This window comes from Ailuropoda melanoleuca, chromosome 6 (genome assembly GCF_002007445.2).
Source record: "Ailuropoda melanoleuca isolate Jingjing chromosome 6, ASM200744v2, whole genome shotgun sequence".
In the NCBI taxonomy this organism is placed as follows: domain Eukaryota; kingdom Metazoa; phylum Chordata; class Mammalia; order Carnivora; family Ursidae; genus Ailuropoda; species Ailuropoda melanoleuca.
Window position 1 is genome coordinate 112,115,805 of NC_048223.1, and position 20,758 is coordinate 112,136,562.

Sequence of the window (20,758 nt, forward strand, 5' to 3'; positions counted from 1 at the left end):
GAAAATGATACCAAATATTTTGTGTGTGTGTGTGTGTGTGTGTGTGTGTGTGTGTGTGTGTGTGTGAATGGTCAGTGTTTTCTCTTGCCCTGAGTTCATGGGTATCCTGTACTGGCTTACCATGTGATGAGTCCTAAGGAATGAATAGGAAGAACACAAATGGAATTGGCATTATAGTAATAGTGAGGAAACTAAAGAAAACCATAACCCCTCCAGATTCTTTAACAATGTGGGCAGCCCTTCTTTTCTGACATTATTAATAGATTGGCTTTCTGCCCTGATTGGAATAAAAGCCAGCTTTCATTTGTTCTTTTTGTCCTTGGGCTCACCTTTAGAAGTGAAGAATGTCAGTAACAGAAAGAGCCCTGAACATGATGAGGTCAAAGGACAGACTTGGGTTCTAGCTCTTATTTCTGTGACCTTGAGCAAATCACATAAGCTCGGAGTTTCAGTTTCTTCTTCAATAAATGGAAATAATATTACCTATCTCAGAATATTCCTGAGAAATGGTACCATATGCTAAAATGTTTTATATACCATAAAACTATACAAATATAAAAATTATTATTGTGGGGGCGCCTGGGTGGCACAGCGGTTAAGCATCTGCCTTCGGCTCAGGGCGTGATCCCGGCGTTATGGGAGAGCCCCACATCAGGCTCTTCCGCTATGAGCCTGCTTCTTCCTCTCCCACTCCCCCTGCTTGTGTTCCCTCTCTCGCTGGCTGTCTCTATCTCTGTCGAATAAATAAAAAAAAATCTTTAAAAAAAAATTATTATTGTGGTCATTTGATGAAATACAGGTACTTATCTTTCTCTATTCATAAAAAAAATTATATTGTGGTTGAAATTTGTATATATTTAAGGAATTTTTAAAAAGTGTTACTTTGACATCCTTGGGGAATGTAGCCCTGTACCAACTGAACAGTAAGGGACTTTCTTCAACAAAACATCCCATTGGTGAGTCTCTTACAACATGGGACTGTGTTGGGTAGGGGATATTCTTGCTTTGACACCTGATCACAGGACTTGATTTGTCTGATTGGACTACCTTTTCTCTCTCACTGTATCATTCATGTATTTCCCTCCCAAGCTTAAGGAAGTCATCAAAGAAGATCACAGATACTGCATTGATCAAGAGGATAAGATTGAATGGGATTTGATGGTTATTCCTTTTGATGTGTGCTAAAATATAACATTCACATCAGCTTATCAATGTAGTCAACATGGAAAATGTCACTTTAAGAACGTCCCAAAAACCAGGCTCCATACCCTTGGACTTTTTGGTAGAATACAATGGTATTTTATAAAGTTTTGTAAAATTAGATATCTATTTGTCATATAAGGCTTGGGAAGTTCTTGCAGACTATAAAACCAAGTCTGGGAGGAGGAACAGGGTGGGCTTTGTGGAAGTGAAGACAGATATGGTACAGCCTTTGCCTAGACGGGAGTCATCACATTTTCTTAGATAAGTTTGAAAGTGGAGTGAAAAATGAGAAGGCGGCACAAAGCCTTTGTCCTGTTCTTGCTTCTTACTAAAATAATATGGGGAAAATGTCACTGTGACAGGCGCCATGTTGTTTCTGCATTTCCTGCTTCCCAGCTAGCCCTCAGCCTGGTCACACCTGGTCAGCCAACAGCCCTGTGTTTTGATTGTGATGTAAACTTGTGAGGCTAATCATTTTGTTATAGAATTAGTAGAAGAACAAAGTCTTTCAAAAGCAAAAACTTATTGGTTTCTTTTTCTTAAAGACTATGAAATGCAAGGAGGATAAGAAGTAGAAAAGCTAGTAAGACTTGAAACAGCAGAAAGGAGGGAAATGGTGTATTAATATTGGTCTAATGGTTCTTAGACCACAACAGCAGTTTCTGCTAGGCAACAGCAAAATAAGAAAAAAATTACAAAGTAGTAACTTTCTCATAAGGCAGATTGTATTAATTTAAGGACTATACATTTTCTAAGATGATGTTTTTCCTATTTGGGGGTGATAAAAGACAAGATAGTTTTATGATGTGATATAAATAGTAGGTAGAAGTTATATATATATTTTTCTCTACCTGGAAAATAACAAAATTGACAACCCTATTTGGGTTCTCTGAAATGTTTTTTGAAACTTTACTTGTCTATAAAATCTAGGAAATATTGTCTGATGGACTGAATTAGAGAAAGAAAGAGCAACTTCATTATTTGGCCTGGTAATTAATCAGCTGTGTGACTTTGAGAAATCACTTAATCTCTCTGTGTATGTTTTTTTTGTTTGTTTGTTTGCAAAATAGAAACCTAACACCCAGATTCTATGTATCTCATAAGGTTGTCATAAAGTAAAATAAGGTCATATATATTCAAGTTCTTAGAAAGTACAGAGGGCTCTGTAAAAGTCATCATTTTTGGGTTATTGTTAGCAAAAGTGGTCATCTTTCAAAATTACTTGCAAGAAATTTCAACAAAAATCTGTAAACTTTTCTGTTCATTAATTTGATAACTATTATTGCCAAATATCATAAAATAAAGTTTATTATATGTAATCAATTGTATGTAAATAGAATAGAAAGCATATTAGTTTAACCACTAACGTCTTCCTAGCAAATAATGAAATTTATCTTCTAAAGTTCTTGAAACATTTTTTTATGTTTTAAAAAGTTATTTTGTCCAGTTGGCAGTTGTCTCTTTAAGAACAGCTACTCAGCAGAGGGACACATGTCCAAAATGCATTTGGTCTGAGAAAAAGTACGTAATTATTTCTAAGTACCATTTACACCTTGACATGTATTGAGTTTAATACCAATCAAATTTTCTTTCTTAGATCCTTTTTGAGAAAATTGATAAGATTACCAGTTAATCGAACAGCTCTATCTAGAAAAGAAGAGACAGAGGGAAGAGTATATGATATTAAACTAAAGAGCTGATGGTAGGACATTTTAGTCTAAGACTGACATCAAGAGAGATAATTATCAGACCCACAAACTTCCTTGAGAGTGACCATCAAAGACCAAATACTTTGGTGATTGTATGAGCCACTGGCTTGACCCAGTTTGGCATTTCCTGTAAGTTCTTGTCCTAAAATCTGTGAATAAAAAGTGTCTCTTCCTTTTTTTCATTTACTACTAATTGTCAGGTCTGACTCTTAGCTGTGGAGATAACAATTTTGTTTGAGGTCAGGGACTTTATACTTAAAACACTGGGTCATCTGCCCTTTATTCTGAAATTATGATTTTTCTTTTTCCTCTGAAGCAAATTGTCCCAGAATTACAACAGGCACAAAACTAATGGAAACTATGTGATTAATCAACAAAATAGGTTGAAAGAGAAATTATACAAGTGCAAAAATACAAGTCTCACTCTCTCCTTTCAGTAGGTAAGCAGATAGCTTAAGATAGTCAGCTATCCCACCCTGTGCCTTACGGCACTTGGTAGTACATCTCTGGAACCATGAGAGTGTTTGTCTACAGTTAGTAACCTCCCGTCTTTGAAGAGTTGCCTGTACCAGTTATTAACGTTGCTCCTGCCATCGCTGGGTATCCAAGCTTTATGAGTCAGCACTCCTTCCCTCAGGAGCCACTTCAAGCCACCGAGCTCTGATGTTCCATTTGGTCGTTGATCTCTTACAGCAAGGTGCTCTACTTCTGCCAGCCTTCCTGGTATGAGGAAAGGGTGCTCCATCCATCACTCAGGGCCCTGCGGGTTCCCCTCCATGGACTAGGGATTGGACATAATGTAGAAACAATGCAGTGTTTATTGAACGCTTAACATGGGCCACACACCGTTCTCAGTCTTCTGCCTTCAATATCTCTTTAATCCCCTCCACAACCCTGTGCAGTCATTACTCTTCTCATTTTACAGAAGGGAAAATGGGTACAGAGAGTAAGTTATTTGCCCACATTTATAATCAAGTTAGGAAATAGTATAGCCAGACTATCTGATGTCCTGCTCTTAATCAATAGACCAAACTTAGATATGAATGGGTCCCAAGGTTTTCCTAGGTTTTCCAAAGTGATCTGTTGTAGTAAAAAATATGTCATGTTCTCACATCTATTAAGTTCCCTTTCACATAATTTGTTCCGAAACTAACTATTGAATACTGTGTGCCATGTGCTGAGGATACAGTAGTAATCAAGATAGCCAAGGTCCCTGTTCCCACGCAGCTTATGTATGGGAACAAGGTTTGGGGGCAGAATGAGACAGGCATTTTGTTAAATTAATGAATGAAGGGACTAGTACATTTCAGATAGTGGCAAAATGAAGCAGGGTATTAAAGAGTAACTGATGTAGGCAACCTTAGGCTAGCTAGTCAGGAAAGACATCCCCAGAGAGGTGCCTTGTAAGCTGACTCTTGAACAGTACAAAGGTGCCATCAGTAAGCACATTTGGGGCAGAGGATTCTAAAAGGGAAAAGCAAACACAAGGACTCTAAAATGAGAAGGTGTCCGGGGTGTTCAGGTAACAGAAGGAAGAGCAATATGGCTGCATCAAAGTGAGCAAGGGGGCATGGTACATGATTAAGTCAGAGCCAGGTGCAGTGCAGATTCTGTGGGGTCCCAGGGCATGGGAAGGAGCCTGAATTTGACTCTTCGTGTATGATGCTGTTGGAATGCTTTCAGCAGACAAGTGGCCTGATCTGAATTGTGGAGAACAGGTATTGTAGGGGTGGAGTGGCAAAGGAATGGACACAAGGAGACTTGCTAGGAAATGTTTATAGTACTTCAAGATTTGGTTCTTTTACCAGTTGAAATGAATGGAAGGATTTGATGGTAAAGATAAAGGGGAAATTGTAAGTCATTTTAAAAGCCATTCAGGAGCAAGGAGCTTGAAATTCGTCATTAATTTCCTTAACAATTGCATGTGATCCCAAAGATTCTTGCTTAAGGATAGCACACCCCTCTCAAATGGAGACTTACTAGTCCTTGCACCTGGTTGGACTTTACACAGACGATGGCCAGTCCATTGGGCTGTTGATGATGGACATGGCAATTATAAATCTGAGTTTAAAACCAAGTTTATGATGATATTTTATTTGAAAAATTATGATAATGATACCTATTTCCTCGAGTTTATGCAAGGCATAAATAAAACAATGTGTATGGAAAGATTTTGTAAATTACCTCACAAAAGTATGTTTTTTTTTTCTCTAGAAATCTTCGCTTTAGGTAGGTTCTGAATGTAAACATATTATTACTTTGCTTAATTTTGTATCAGTGTAAGAGGAATGGGTTAGTTCCTTACTACCCAAAGTGGGCCTCAGGACCAGCAACATTCCCTGGGAGCTTGTTAGAAATGCAGGATCTTGGGTCCTACTTTAGATCTACTGAATCAGAATCCGCATTTTAACAAGATCATCGAAGATTAAATCAAATTTAATTCGATATCCACTCTCCAGTGTTAGCATTTAGTCTGTGTCTGTTTGAACTGGATAAAGTTCATTCCCTTGAGTCTCCTATACACATGTGGATATGTATATCTAAACATGTGTGCAAAAATTTAGGCAGGTAGCCATGGGTAGTTAACACCTGCACTCTCTAAGAAGTAATACATATGGTTGTGTCTGCTAATATTGGTGGCATTGGATATGAGGTCGTATTTAGGAGCTGTAATAATTATTTACCTTACTTTGTTTACGAAAATGTAAGTAGACATTACTTGGCAACTAGAATAGCTAATAACCTATCCAGTAACCCAAAAGAGACTCATTATACTACTTTATTTTCCTCAAAATACATTTTTCCCTATATTTAACAGTACTCACATTCTTTTTAAGGAATGATATATTTATCACAATTTCCTCTATGTCTTGTTTCATTAGAAAAATGCAAAGATAGATTTTCTGAGTAAGCATAATACCAATGTTATGTATTTAGAAGTCATTTTCATAAGATAAATATTTTCTATCTAGGCCTTATTTGTTGTAGGAATGATACAGAAGATTCTTCCATGGGGCGCCTGGGTGGCACAGCGGTTAAGCGTCTGCCTTTGGCTCAGGGCGTGATCCCGGCGCTATGGGATCGAGCCCCACATCAGGCTCCTCTGCTGTGAGCCTGCTTCTTCCTCTCCCACTCCCCCTGGCTTGTGTTCCCTCTCTCGCTGGCTGTCTCTCTCTCTGTCAAATAAATAAATAAAATCTTTAAAAAAAAAAAAAGAAGATTCTTCCATATATGTTTGAGGGTTTTCTTGGGAGTCCCATTCTTTTTCTATGAAGATTCTTGTGTGCTCGCTCGCGCACTCTCTTTTTTGGTAAAAACATTTAAGTTCTGCTCTTGTGGCAAGTTCCAGTTATATAATATAGTGTTATCAACTATGATCACCATTGTTAGATCCTCAGGCCATATTCTTTTTACAGCTTAAAGTGTGTACCCTTTTTCCAAAGTTTGTACCCCTTACAATTTTTTTTTAAAATAAAAAAAATAGATTTTACTTCAATCTCAATATTTCAATACTCTGTAAATAGTTAACCTAATTTTAAGTTGCAGATATTCCCCATTTTAGGAATATACTTCCACAAGCCTGTATTACATGATGTGTTTAGATTATTTTTGCTTTTTATAATTTTATGTCATCAAAATCCAAATTTTTTTGACCTAATAGAGTAAGCCAGAGAAACATATGGAGTACTTGTTTTTTTTTTCCTTCTGGAAAATGAATAATTCTTAGAATTACAGCATTTTCAGCAAATAAGATATCTTATGTACACCATTGTTTCTCTTCTTTGCCTACATCTTTTTTTAAGAGTTCATACAAGAAAAGCAATCAAGTATCAGTTTACCTTTTTAAAAATCAAACAAAATGTGTTTCATGTTCAGAACTTTTGAAATAGAACAAATGCATTTAAGATATGAAGTCCCTTCCTTTGTATCTTTAATTGTCTCAGAGTCTTGGCTGAACTACTGATGGAGTTTTCCAGAGAGTTTCATGGGCTTATAGGAGGACTATGGAATATGACACCACAATACTGCAGCCTTATCACATTCTGTCTTCTGGTTCTTGATACTGTCTTTCAACTTACCTTATTATTATTATTTTAATCAACTCAGTATAGAACTCATTTTGAAATTTTAATCAGTCTTGTAAGTATCTGTTGAAACAAAGTTTTTATCAAACTGAAGGCAGTCGTTTTCTTTGTCATTCCAGGAGTTTCTCCCATGTCTCCTGACATTTTCTTACTTTTCTGCCTCCTCCTCATCCTTAATATTAATCTCTTTCTGTTTTCTCCTTCTTCTGTCCCTCCCTTCTTCTCTCCAAGAAATAGTTTGAGTGTTCATTGCTGGGTGCCGTGTAATGGTTTTATTCAAAAATACAGATCATTGAAGGTATCAATCTATTATCTACAGAAAAGATTGATGGGTAAAACAATGCTCAATAATACAGTGTAAAACATAAAACTATTTTTGAAGTTGTAAGCTAGCTTGAAACTGAGCTAATATATCTCCGTCACAAAATATAGCAAACTTCTTTTCTCTCTCTCCACTTACTAGTAAATCATTTATAAGACTTCTGGGAAAATAGATCCAAAAAGTATTAACTGTATGTTTCTTGCTCTGAGAGCTGTTATCAATTGGTAGAAGAATAAATTTCTGATTCTGTAATATTAGTGGGAGCGGTACACATTATAGAAAAGAAGGTACAGATTGTATTTTATGTTTTCAACAAGATTTCCTTGAGCTCTGCTGAGTGTCAGATACTTCAGGGATGCAGAACTAGAAAAACATGATATCCTAGTCCTGGCTTATCTGAGTAGACAATGTTATGCCTGTAAACACTGATTCAGATTTTTAACTTAAGTAATTTTGTTTAGGCACAGATGGGTGTTCAGAAAGGCACTGCCATGTCCATATTATTGCAACAATATCAAATTAACACTTTATATTGTTCTGCAATATAGGAACAGAAAATGGGATTATATATTTGGGTTGATATTAACCATCTGTTTTATCCGTGTGTGTGTGTGTGTGTATTATATATGTATATATTAGAAAAAATATTTTTCTACAGAAATATTAAACTTTTTGACAGAAAAAATATTGCTAGAAAGAAGTTTCTCTATTCATTATTTTGGCTGGTGGAATATGTGGTTATGCTTTCAGAATCTTAAAGATACCTTTGCTTGAAAATGCATTTTATTAAATGCCAATAAGAATTACCTGACCATGTCCTACAAGTTTTTAAAAGTTTTCACTCAGTGGTAAAATAATCACTTTTAATGTCTAGTTACCACTTACTTTATAATTTCAACCCTATTAGAGTCTTACATCTCAAAAAGCTGTGGTTCTGCTCTGAAAAGAACAGAGGAGGTTGTCATTTGGCTGAAGCTCTTGAAGAACATTTTTAAGTTACACTTAAATTTACTTTGTGAGGTTCTCTGAAATATTGGTGAGCTCCATAGTAGTAAGAAAAGGATGTCATTTATACCCTATTTGGAGAATCTTCTCCTTAGGTGGTCCAAGTGAATTCATAGGGTTCATTTTTAATCCATTAAAAAGTATTATACTCATTTTTAAAGGTGTCTTACCCCATAATGCCTATCACTTTTCCATTTGGTTTGTAAGATACACGTGAAGCCATTCTTATTCTGTTGCATCTCTGTGAGTTGAGAAAAAGAGTGACGACCAAAGCAGATCGCTAAAATGCCAATTTACTTTCAAATATTACAGTGAAGGACGGTTAAGCTTATGACCTTGTTGCACTGTACTTATATAACTTTCCTTGGGATTCTTTTTTAATCAGGTTTATTTTCCCTTTGAGTCTGACTTGTAGGGCCCAGAAGTTTTCTTTTCAGCAGTGTTTATGTATTTAACAGAATTTTCTGAGGTGGGTGCTACAGAATTTTCACAGCATGGGTTCACATTGGACTAAGACTTTGTGTACGACTTATATCAAGTGGGAAACTTGATGGGCATGAGCTTTAAAAATGTTTTTTTTGTGTGTGCTCTACATTTGAAGCTTTCGCCTGTATTTCCTGTTGGGCTACAATGTTTTCCAGCATTGCCGTAAGAGAACAAAGTCAACATTAAAAAATAATTTTTTTATTGAAGAATATATTTTTCCGAGTAAAGTCATTATCAAAGAGACTGTCATGGTGGGTCATCATTCATGTATGGCCCCGTGTTGCCCTTTTGCATCTTGAAGTATAAACTCTAAGTCATAGTTAAATAAATATCTATTTATTTAGAGAGACGAAACCACCCTAAAGCCAGACAAGGAAGCTTTTTGAAGACTGTCCCTTTTGGAGGAAAACTAAGCATGTTGTTGAGTAATCCTCCCATTATCCTCCATGTTGGTAGTCCCATCACGATCGATTGCCTAAGGTCCTTGTCCATATTAAAAGGTTGATATTTATGTGCACATTAAGTGCATACACCTTTAAAATGGAGCTAATTTTCTTTATTTCCATTTCCAGTGCTATTTTGCAGTATATGGCACTTGAAAAGAGCACAGTGGAGCCTTAACATTTATTCAGAAAATAGTTATTGAGCCCCAAGAAATTCGAATTAGGGTTCATTAGACCTGGACTAAGCTAAGTTGATCTCTAAAAGAACAAGAAAATACTGGCTTAAATTAATATTATTAGCAAAGTTTGTATTTGGGAGTAGGGTAGGGGAGATATTCAACCCACCTGAAAGGGAAAATAGATTTTGTATAATTGAGAAAGTAGCAGACCCCAGCACTGTCCTAGGCACTTAGTATACAAAGTTTCTTTGATAAGGGGGACTATCTTGGCAAAATATCTAATGGGAAAATACATAGTATATAATAAATATATTTAGTATTTTTGAAGCAAAGCACAGGAAGTAATTAAGTCCATTTCATTGTGTCAGGGAAAGGCAGACCCTAGAGAATAAATCCAGAGGGAGCAAGGGGAGGTGAGTAAAGGGGGAGCAAAATCAGGTTTTTTGCTTAGGAACAAATACATGGTTTGTGAAGACTTCTGTAGTGTGTCCTATGGCCTCGCTAATGTTCATCTTAGTTATTAAGTATACTTGAAAGTGATTTCATTTGTTTTAAAAACATTTCCCTCAAACTTTTTATTATTTCAGAGTAACCCCCCAATTAGCCTATCCATTTTAATAGTCAGACGTGTAATTATTTTTTAAAACATTGCAGGTTTTTTAATGCTTTGAATTATAAACTTCAGTAGTTTTTAACCTTGTATTATGTGCTGAAAATAATAATGCTAATATTAAGAATAACATTGTAAAATCTACTTTGAAATTTTCCATCTACCTTTACATTTGTTATCTCATTGTATCAATAAATTATCTGAAATGGAAATTATTTGTTCAGACTTATTAGTAGACTGTTCCCCTGAATCCTTCCCCAAATGCTATCAATTTTTACCAGCCAGAGTGGATATTAAGTTTCATCTGGTTTCATGAAGGAATCAGAACTTTTTGTTTCCCTCTTCCTCATTAGCATATCTATAAATTATCTCTAATGTTCAATGCTCTATGCAGACTTGATGATTAGGGCCTATTATTTAAACAAAGAAAAAAAAACTGTCATAATAAGAAAGCTACACAAATTTAAAGGATTCACCAATTTTTCTCACTGGCGTTAACATAGAACTTTTACAAAGTCATCCAAATTTTTCATGTAGGTTGAGTTAAAGAGATTGACTGGAGTGACTTTGTTAATATAAAAAAGAGACCTTTTTTTTTTTCAAAAAAAAACTATGACCCTAAAAGGTAAGCATGAAGATGGACCAAGTATCTTATTGCCTCACTGATATTGCCTTCCAGCTGTGAATTTTCTTACTACAATAAGTCCCCTCATCTTGATTGCTGTGTGCAAGGTACAGTGTTTCATTTTTCTTCCTACTTGGGCTTCCTGTAGAATGCACACCCCATATAGTTCTTTAAATTCATACTGTTGTGAGAACAAGTCAGTCTTTCTGTTCTCTCCTTTGTTAACCGTATACCTCATGGAGCAACAGTTCTTCCTGAGTTGTTGGACTCTGCTCAAATTAAACCCTGTAAGAGGATCAGCACGTTACAAAAGTGGAGTGTATCTTTGTATAACACCGTGTGTATTTTTGTATACCATCGTCTTGATCTGGAAAATGCTAACACATTCAAGCCAACTAATGGTCTCATTCATACCCACACCTTGTAAATGAGGACTTCCCATCTATTACATAAAAAGTAGGGAGAACACATGTACAATTTTTGCTCTCTTTTGAGGCTAAAAATGTTTATGCATTTAAAATGCGTAGGAATTATTTTGTAATCCAAGAGCCAAGTCAGATCACCTGTCTTTCGCGTGTAGTGGAGCAAAATGGAATATTAATGGAGCTTTGTAAATAGACAAGTTCAAATCTTGGTTCTCCCACGTGATAAACCGGGAGACCTTGGGCAAGTTCCTTAGTCTTTCCTGGTCTTCATTTCCTGATCTACAAAATCTTTGCGGGTCTTCTAAATGGAGGTTGACCTGAGAGTTAAATGAGGTAAACCCCATAAAACCCCCATTGCATGTTCAGCCCATCATCGGTGTTCAGAAATGGTAGTTTCCACCTGTGCTGCTTTGCAGAGTCACACTGGCTGCTGTGACATATAAACCCCAAATACCCAAGTGGCTGGATGTAGTAAAGCTTATTGCTCACTCTTGGAACAGTCTAGCGCAAGTGTTCCTTCCTGGTGAGTAGACGGACTTCCAGGCGGTGTTTCAGAAATCCAGGCTTCTCCCACTTTGTGGCTGTGCTGCTCACGGAGGCTTTTGAGTCCTCTCCGTTGTGTCGGCCACCAGGCAGTGAGAATGGAGAAGGCACGCCTGCTTTAGAAACTCCATAGGTACCGAGCAACACACATTGATTCTGCGTACGTTCCACTGGTGAGGACTCGGTGGATGATGCCACCAAGGGGCTAGGGGCTAAGAACTCTACTTGCAACTGAACAGCCACTTTCTAGTCACAACTTTGTACGAATACAGATGGGCAGTTTACCCTCCTCTGCCATAGCATTTATTCCTTACCCACTTGACTACCTCATAATCCAGTCAGTCAGAACCCTGGCTTGTAGAATATAGTGGGGAGAGGTGGAGAAAGAGATGGCTTATGAGTCAGGTCAGTGCATGTAATCTTCTAGAATTTGCGACAAACAAAATTTTCCCTCTTATCTCTATTTTGTTAATAGACACAGTAAAGAGTCAATATCATTTGCTTTCTTTTCTACCAAGCATTTATCTCCATTCACTTCTCAAATTTATATTCCTTAGATCTGTAACAAAAGATAATTCTGCTGCGTTTTCATCTAAGTGTTGACAATAGATACAAGTCAGCAAATTTATTTATACCATTTCTAAAGTATGTGCTTAAAGAATAGTACAAACTGTCAGAACCGAGAGGAACCTAAGAAGACATGGGGACTAAATGTAATGTGGTATCCTGAATGGGATCCTGAAACATCAGACAAATATCTGAGGACATTAGACACCAACTCAGGAAATGTGGAGAAAGTGTGGACATTAATTGATAATACTTACCAATGTTAGTCCATTAACTGTGACAAATGTACTATAGTAATGGAAGATGTTAATAATAGGAGACAGTGGGTATTAAGTATATGGGAACTCTCTGTACTATTGTAATTTTTCTGCAAATCTAAACTGTTCTAAAATAAGTTTATTATTTTTTTTAAGTACATTTAATCACAGTAGTCCTCATATTTGCTGAAGAGCCACAGTGTGATATTGCCACTGCTGCAGACTTGGCCTCTCCTTTTTAACTTTTATATCACCACTGTCAGTATTGGGGCCTTCCCAGTAATTGACAGAACCCATGTCTGTTTAAAGCATCTTGCTCAGGTTTGGGCACTGGAAGTGTCCTAGGAATGTTTGCTTCCTCTTTCTTTGCTCTCCCTCCCTCAGTGCTTCTAGTCATCCTGAAAAGAACAATGTGAACTTTTATTTGGCTATCAAAAAAGATCAGACTAATCAATCACTTCATTTTACAACTGCAGGAAATGGGGACATGGTCTCAGTGTTCGTGTAGTTCATCCACATGTGCCCTCTTTATGATGTGTAAGGAGTAGACCATTTTACTTATTAGACGAATTGTAGTCAATATTTTTTTTCAGTCTACAAAAACAAGACAGACTATATGATGACAATAGAAACAGTTTTGTAAGAATGTTAAGATCATAGTTAATTTTTCCACTTCTGAATTTCCCAAAATGTTACTGATTAATTTTAAAACTAAAAAAGAATTTTATCGGGGCACCTGGGTGGCTCTGTCAGTTAAGCATGTGTGTTTGGCCCAGGTCATGATCCCAGGGTCCTGGGATCGACCCCCACATCGGGCTCCCTGCTCAGCAGGGAGTCTGCTTCTCCATCTGGCACTCCCTCTGCTTGTACTTACTTGCTCTCCCTCTGTGTCAAATAAATAAATAAAAATCTCGTTTTTAAAGAAGAATTTTATCTATATTTGAAAATGCCTCAAGTATATTCTTGAAAAATTATTTCATATCATAATTTCTCAAAACATACAGCTAGAGAGAGAAAGAGAGATTCCATGTGTCAATACCACGAAGAGACAAAACACTTGTAAAAACATAATATTCTGTTATTTTTGTTTCTCTGTATGTAACTGCCCAAATTGTATAATACAAGGATTTATATCTAAAGGTCAATGTCCCTGAAAATTCTATAGTAGCTGACTTTTAAAACTTTATTTTTAACTTCCTTTGCCTACCTCTTTGGTTTATTCCAGCATCATAGTGATGATTTCCTTATTTCTCCACACACAATTGTACCCATTTCAGCAATATTTATATGTGAAAGGAAGTGGAAGTTCGAATCCAGATTTGTTGACCCTTGAGATCTTACATTGACCTTTGTAGGTATTAACTTTTTAGATCAATAAGAGCTGTTATTGACCTCAAAGAAAAGTCAATACCTCCTTGTTAATTTGCAGCTTGAAAATGTTATACATTTTGTTCTTCATTATTACCCTACTTATTTCAGCCTTTAAAAAAAAAATGTCTTTACTGTTTCTACCAAGAGATCATCTTGTCAAAATATTTCAGTTTTGGTGTGAAGGAGATAATCACTGGGCATGGTGGTCATTTGTGAGTGGTTCATTTCAGTTTCTTATAAAATAACAGCTGGCTGAGATTCCTGCTGTTCAGGAAAGTGAAATTTACTTAATTGTATTTTATTTAATGTAGTTTTTAACACTCGAGAAACAATTTAAATGATCTATAGCTCGTGACAGGAATATTCTGACGTGTGTACCTGAGGAACGAAGAAAAGTTAAATTGGAAATAAGTGGTCTGAAAAGCAATTAATAATGTTTTCTGATTTTCCATGTATAAATAAAAAAGATCAGTGCAGATGAATGTTCAGCAGATACTTTTCATGTGGATAAACATTAAAAGCTTTTATGTAAGTACTTCTTATGTGGGTTTGAATTTTAGAGGTCTATGCTTCTAAAGTTTTATTAAGTGTTTAAGTTTTAAGTATTGGTAGAGAAGTGGCTTTTCACATCATCATTGTTTTGTATATTAATATGGAAATGTCAAGTTTTGCATAACTTGAAATGTCTTAGAATTGCCTATTGCTGAAATTCAAATGTCAGAAAAATACTTTTGCACATATATGACTCTGATATTTCAACTGTAAAAACCTCATAAATGATTCAGTATCACTTTGGCCTTGTTATGATACAACTTTAAAAAGAGTCAGAGAGATTTAAATCTGGTTTAGGAAGTGGTAGTCTCATTCAGTCCAGACTAAAAGCACTAATCTCTCACTCATTAATGATCATTAATCTTTTTTAAAAAAAATATGTAACCATTTTGGTGAAGAATTTGAGTTTTAATGAGGATCCTTTCGGTATTTTGCACCAGTACAAAAAATGAAGCTATTCATTTTTGAGTAACAGGATTGGTTTATATCTTATACTCTTTTGTGATATTAGTTCATTGTCATGGCATTCTCAATATTTTTTTTTTTAAAAAAACTTTATTCAAAAGATGAAGACTTTCTAAGACATAAATGATAGAGGCCAAATGGCCCATAGAAGTAGACTTTCAACTATTAATTTACTCTTCTAAAGTTCACATGGCATCTGTACTTTAAAATTTTAAAGTTTAGAGCTGGAATGAATGAGCCTTGGAGGTGAAAATCTACCTTTGTCATTTTATACAGAAAACTGAATCTTGATATCTAGCCCCTATTTATTGCTAGCAGGTTATTTTTTTATTTAAAAATCTCAAATATTATTGACCATTGCTGGCATATTAATGCTTGAAATAAAATACCTTTATAACCCCCATATTTTTATCATAAGTATTTCCTTTCTTATGAAAAAAAACTTTCCCCAGGGGGACTTTATCACTTGAAGAGGCTTATTTTCATACATGGTCCTAATAGCCTGTTTTATTTCCTTTTCTTGGATACAAAGTTATGACAATTAAAATATGCCAGCATTTCAATATGATAAAATTGATATGTTTGGGGTCTTACTATTCCGGAAATAAAAAATGCTATTAGGGTCATAGCTTGGAGTGTGTACCTTGGCGTGTTTCATTTTTCCTCTGCTAGGAGATTCGTGGAAAATAAGCTCTGTAAATTAAATTTTATTGCAAAATTATCTTCCGATGTTCAGCAGTGAAGATAATATTGAGTGATAAGGCTGGAGTGGATTTTGTATAAGGCAATTACAGCATGAAGACCACAATCTGAATGAAAAATATTGCTCAAGATTTTCTATAATCTGTAGAAAACTTCATTCTGGGATATGTTTAAAATTGTCTCATTTTATACAGGTGATCATAATACTTAAGGTAAATTGCAGTTTGAAAGCAGCATTACTGAATGGTTTTAATGACTGTTTATATATGGTGAGAGGGAAAAATTTACATATATATATTTTTTTCATACTTGGGATATTATCATTTCAAAAAGTCTCTCCACGGGGGCACCTGGGTGGCACAGCGGTTAAGCGTCTGCCTTCAGCTCAGGGCGTGATCCTGGCTTTATGGGATCGAGCCCCACATCAGGCTTCTCTGCTATGAGCCTGCTTCTTCCTCTCCCACTCCCCCTGCTTGTGTTCCCTCACTGGCTGTCTCTCTCTCTGTCAAATAAATAAATAAATAAAATCTTAAAAAAAAAAAAAAGTCACTCCACTATTGGAGTTCTTTCTATGCAGCTTGCTTTATCCAGTGACCCTCTCTCTTTGGATAACTGCATATGAAAGTTAAGATCAAAATGTGCACGGTGTATTACACTCTCACTGTGGCACGTGTAAAGAGGAGCCTCTGTTCCAGGTCTCCATTGTGTAGTTGAAGAAGTATCTGGTCCTTTAATAACTTTATTTATACCTCAGTTCTTGAGTTCAGCCTTTACATAGCAATTGCGAACAGATAAGAACAAAGGCATTGTTCTTATGTGGAAGTTCCTTGGTTTGAGAGAGCCTTCTACAAGTAAACTCGAAGAAGAAAGTATGTGTGTGTACACCCTACCTCCATCCCCAGGAACTCCAGCTCATGGGTATGTGTCCTGGCCTTATGTTCTTCTTTTCCACCGGTTAATCAAGACATGTTTAGTGGGTGTCTGATATGAGCAAATTAGTGTCACAAGATTCCGGAATGGTAGAGACAGACTATGGCTCTGTCAGCATTGGCTCCATCCCAAGGAATTGAACATCTTCTAATAGTATTATCCAGCAGAAATTAGTAAAGGGATCTGCTTGTTACCTAACGTGCATAGGATCCTGTCATCTTTTAATTAAAAAAAATAAAGCCATTCCTTTCAATAAAGAGTAACCTAAAAAAATTAGTTATAATTCAGAAGAAGTTACTTCTTACTTCCCACAGGCAGATTGGAAGAGAGGGCTTATTGATTCAGTGTATATGGACACTTATCGTAGACTTATCATGTAACCATAACTTTAGGCAATTCATCCCGCTGAATTGACTCGAAGGCCATCATGAATGAAGACTATGGAGATTTATCAAGATGAAAATAGCCCATTAAGAACTGATCTGTACCAGTTTCAAGAAGCAGAGCCTGAGACCTGGCCCGTGAGGCTTTGGCGAGGAGAAGTTCACTCGGTGCTGGGCATATACCAGCGCCACAGGCCCCAACTTTATTAGTGTGGAGATAAGCTGATTAGGTCTTGTCAATCAAAGGTGCCCATATCTCAGTTGCGAGACACACACTCTCTCTCCATTTTTCTTTCAGCATTGAAGCAGGCAACAAAGAGAGAGATGTGCGGTATGCATCCCCACGGTTGTCGCCATGCAGGGTGCAAGGGTCCTGTGATGATGTGATGACTGTATTAAAGAGTACATCAATTTGTTTTAAAGTGTTTTGATTTTTTATGGTGGCATTAAGAGAGAGAACATTGTGGTTGCAGCTTTACTAGAAAGCAAAGAGTTCTAGAAGAAGAAAAAAAAAGTGTTTCTTTGAAGCCTACCAGGGCTTTGAATCTTGCTGTGCCAATGGGCGCTTAAGTGCTCCCGTAACTGGCATCCTCAGATCCACCATCAGCTTAGGAACTACCTTCCTCTCCAAATTATTCCTTTAGAAGAACAGGAAAAAAATGTCGAATTGACCTATGTGGATATTAATGTTTATTGACCACAAGTTTGTTTTTTTTTTTTAATGATTTAAGATTTTGGATGAACATGTAACATATATTGGATATACTGATGTACCCTAATTCATTTGTAAAGAACGGAGATACTTCTAAATGTTCCCCAACTATGGATGGGCAACATTGCTTCATTTAATTGTTTTATACGGAATAAAGCCTTGCCTTATCTATCTAGAAGATAAACTTGACTAATGAATATAGGCTGTCAAAATGGAATTCTGTAGGGCTTCGGCTTGAGACCTCATCATCTAGTCAGTGTTGAGAAAAAGGTAGAGCGATGGTGTAGGGGGAAAACCTGGCCTTTTGTTCTTCACATCTGAAGTTTGCTCACTGCAGGCCTCCTTCCTATTTCAAATGCAACAACAGAAAGGAGCCCTTCCTCCTCTCCCCCAACCCTGCATGCACCCCCCCAGTGCCGCAATCCTGCATGGCCACGGTGCCACAGTGGATTATCTCTTTATCAGCTATTCTTCCCCTCATTCCATCCATTTTCCACTAACCAATCAGGCAGCCCTCTTAGGAAAGACTGGTGCTTATTTCAATAAAATGTGAATTCTGTACACACAGATCCACTCAGCCATTCTAGATGTTGCTTGTCACAGAACAGAAAGGCATTCATGCTCCCCAGACTTGGATACCTCTACTGAGTGTCCTCTGAGAAAAACAGAAATTTGAGTAGATGAAGATAGGACTAGTAATAGTGGAAAAAGTATCACACCTTATACAGCACTGATTAGCCAGAGTGGACACACTGATACATCGATGTGTGTGTCATGCATCTGCATGTGAATGTGCTCGTGGGGATCCCCCTCAAAAATGTGTACAGCGTTTAAGACATGTGAGAGAGTAAAAAAACTACTTTGTCACTGGTTCTCCCATGACACAGGTGGGGGTACTTGGCCATGATGAGTCTGTTCCAACAAATGTATAGTCTTGAAGTGCCGTCTGAGTTGTTGGAAAGATTAGTCAGTGATGCTTAGACACAGGTGTATTTTAATATATACACATTTTCTATTCAGGATTCTTTGCCGTAAGATATTTTATTACTTGATTTATCTTAATTACAATAAAGTCTTAGGAGTGCTCACTGATTTTTTCTATAAAAGTTAACATGTAACTTTCCAGAAATCCTTTTAAAAATATGTCGATACATTCACCTTTTGGGTACTGTGTTTCTCTATTCTGTGTAAGCACCTTCTCATTGTTCAGGTTTCTAGCTTAATGTTACTTTTTTCAGAGAAGATGCTACTGACCACTCCTTTTAAAGCAGCTTTGCCCTCCTATCTTATCGGACCCCTCCCTCCTAGCATTGATTGTAAATAAGGATAATCCATAACTCAAGTTTTTCTTGTCCGCTGGGAAGAATGTAAGCTTCCTGAGGGGCATTTTGTTGAGTGACTGAAAGAATTGGACAGCTCTATTTTTTTATTACAAAGAAAAGTTCCTCACTAACGTTTAACATTACAATAATCATAGCCGCTTTCCAGACCACTTTTAAGGAGATCTACTGTGGCATTGTGACATCTTAGGACTTAGCTGTATCTGTCTCTCACTGTGTTGAAATTCTTAATACAATCAAGTAGTTCTCTCCAAAATACTGTTTTGCACATTAAAAAAAGAATTACATTTTACTCAGCAAAGTGATGATTAAAGAAAGTATACCCTATTTAAGCTAGTCTACCATGCAGCTGGTGCGTACCCATGAGTAAGCATTTGGTGGTAAAGATTTTAAACCAGTAATGAATCTGGATTCCCTTTTTCCTTTACTACATAGTTTAGTTGTTAAGGTTTGTTTTTCTCCACTATTTACCAGTTATAATTTACTAAGTTTACTTTGGTCATTGTTTTTAGGCTACAAAATTAATAGTGAAAATTAGGTTGTTGTAACATGATGATACTGACTTATCACAAGTTCAGATATAATGTTTGTTTCACTGAAATCCTGAAACAAGGAGTATGGGAAGAAATGCTTGCACTAAGGGGCATTTGCAAATAGTGGCTTTGTCATTGTGTAAACCTCAGTTTTCCTCTTTGTTATGTGATGAGCAAAGCACGTAACCATTTTATCTTTTGCTGTTTATAAGATAAATACTTAAATTATTCAACTTTAAGCTGTAAGCATCTTTGGTTCATAGCAATGATTTTGGAGAATCACTTTTTTTTTTTTTTGGCAAATTTAGAAGCCTACCTCAAAAGGAAATAAGATATTTTAATATGATTCTCTGATCACTGATAACTGAAAAATTCTATTTGAATAATACAGGGAATTGTACACCAAAATAGCTCATGCTTAGAATTAGCATTTGAAAAAGCGTTCTCGAAAAAAAAGCCTTTAAAGAGAGATTTTAGGGATACCCTAGAAATATTTGGAAGAATATTATAAAGACTGCTGTCCCTTATTTACTCTTCAGAAGTATTTTCCATCAATAAAGACATGTGTTTTGAGTTGTTTTTATCATCAGCATTTCACACACACACCCTTAATATAAAAATCTATCATTGAACTCTTTGTAATGTACCAGAATATACCAATGCCACTAGACGTTCTTAGCCCCTGAGACACTACTCTTTTTTTCTATTTCATAAAGGCAGAGGAGTATTCTGAGTGATTTGATGAATTTTTCTTCGGGGAAAACAATTTTTAAAAAATAAGTAATATCAAGTGCTTATTTTTCAGCTTCTCAGATGACCTTTCAAACAGTTGTCATACAGAATAGTCCTGGTTTATCGGGAGTAAACAGACATAACTACTGGACTCTGGAACTTTACAGTATCATCGTTAAACTACAAAAATTCAAAAGCGATGATGTTTTATTATTTAAAAACAAGCGATTTTTTTTCACATTCTTCCTTGATGCATTAGTATTTGTTCGAGATTAGAGGGCCATGAGCTTCTGTTTCTTTATGTTTGTCTTATAATTCTGCTTGACAAATGTTTATTTCTGAAAAAGTAAAATTGAGTATATTTAGGGCAATAGAATCAATATTACCTGAGTTTGATTTTCTTTTAGGATGTTGTATTTTTCCTAAGTAACAAATACCAGGGAACTTCCAGAAATAAGATTAAGATGACAATTTTACCTTTTAGTGTGTGTTTGTGTGTGTGCGCGCACACGCGCGTGCATATATATAACTATATAAAATAGATTTTCTTTTATAACAACATCTAAGTGTCTCTTGATT

General features: G+C 36.2%; 1 protein-coding gene across 6 annotated transcripts in view; it reads left to right on the top strand.

Annotated features, from left to right (window-relative positions):
• The window catches only part of VTI1A (vesicle transport through interaction with t-SNAREs 1A), a 368,766-nt gene that overhangs the window by 89,030 nt on the left and 258,978 nt on the right, over nucleotides 1–20,758 (top strand). The window lies entirely within an intron of this gene.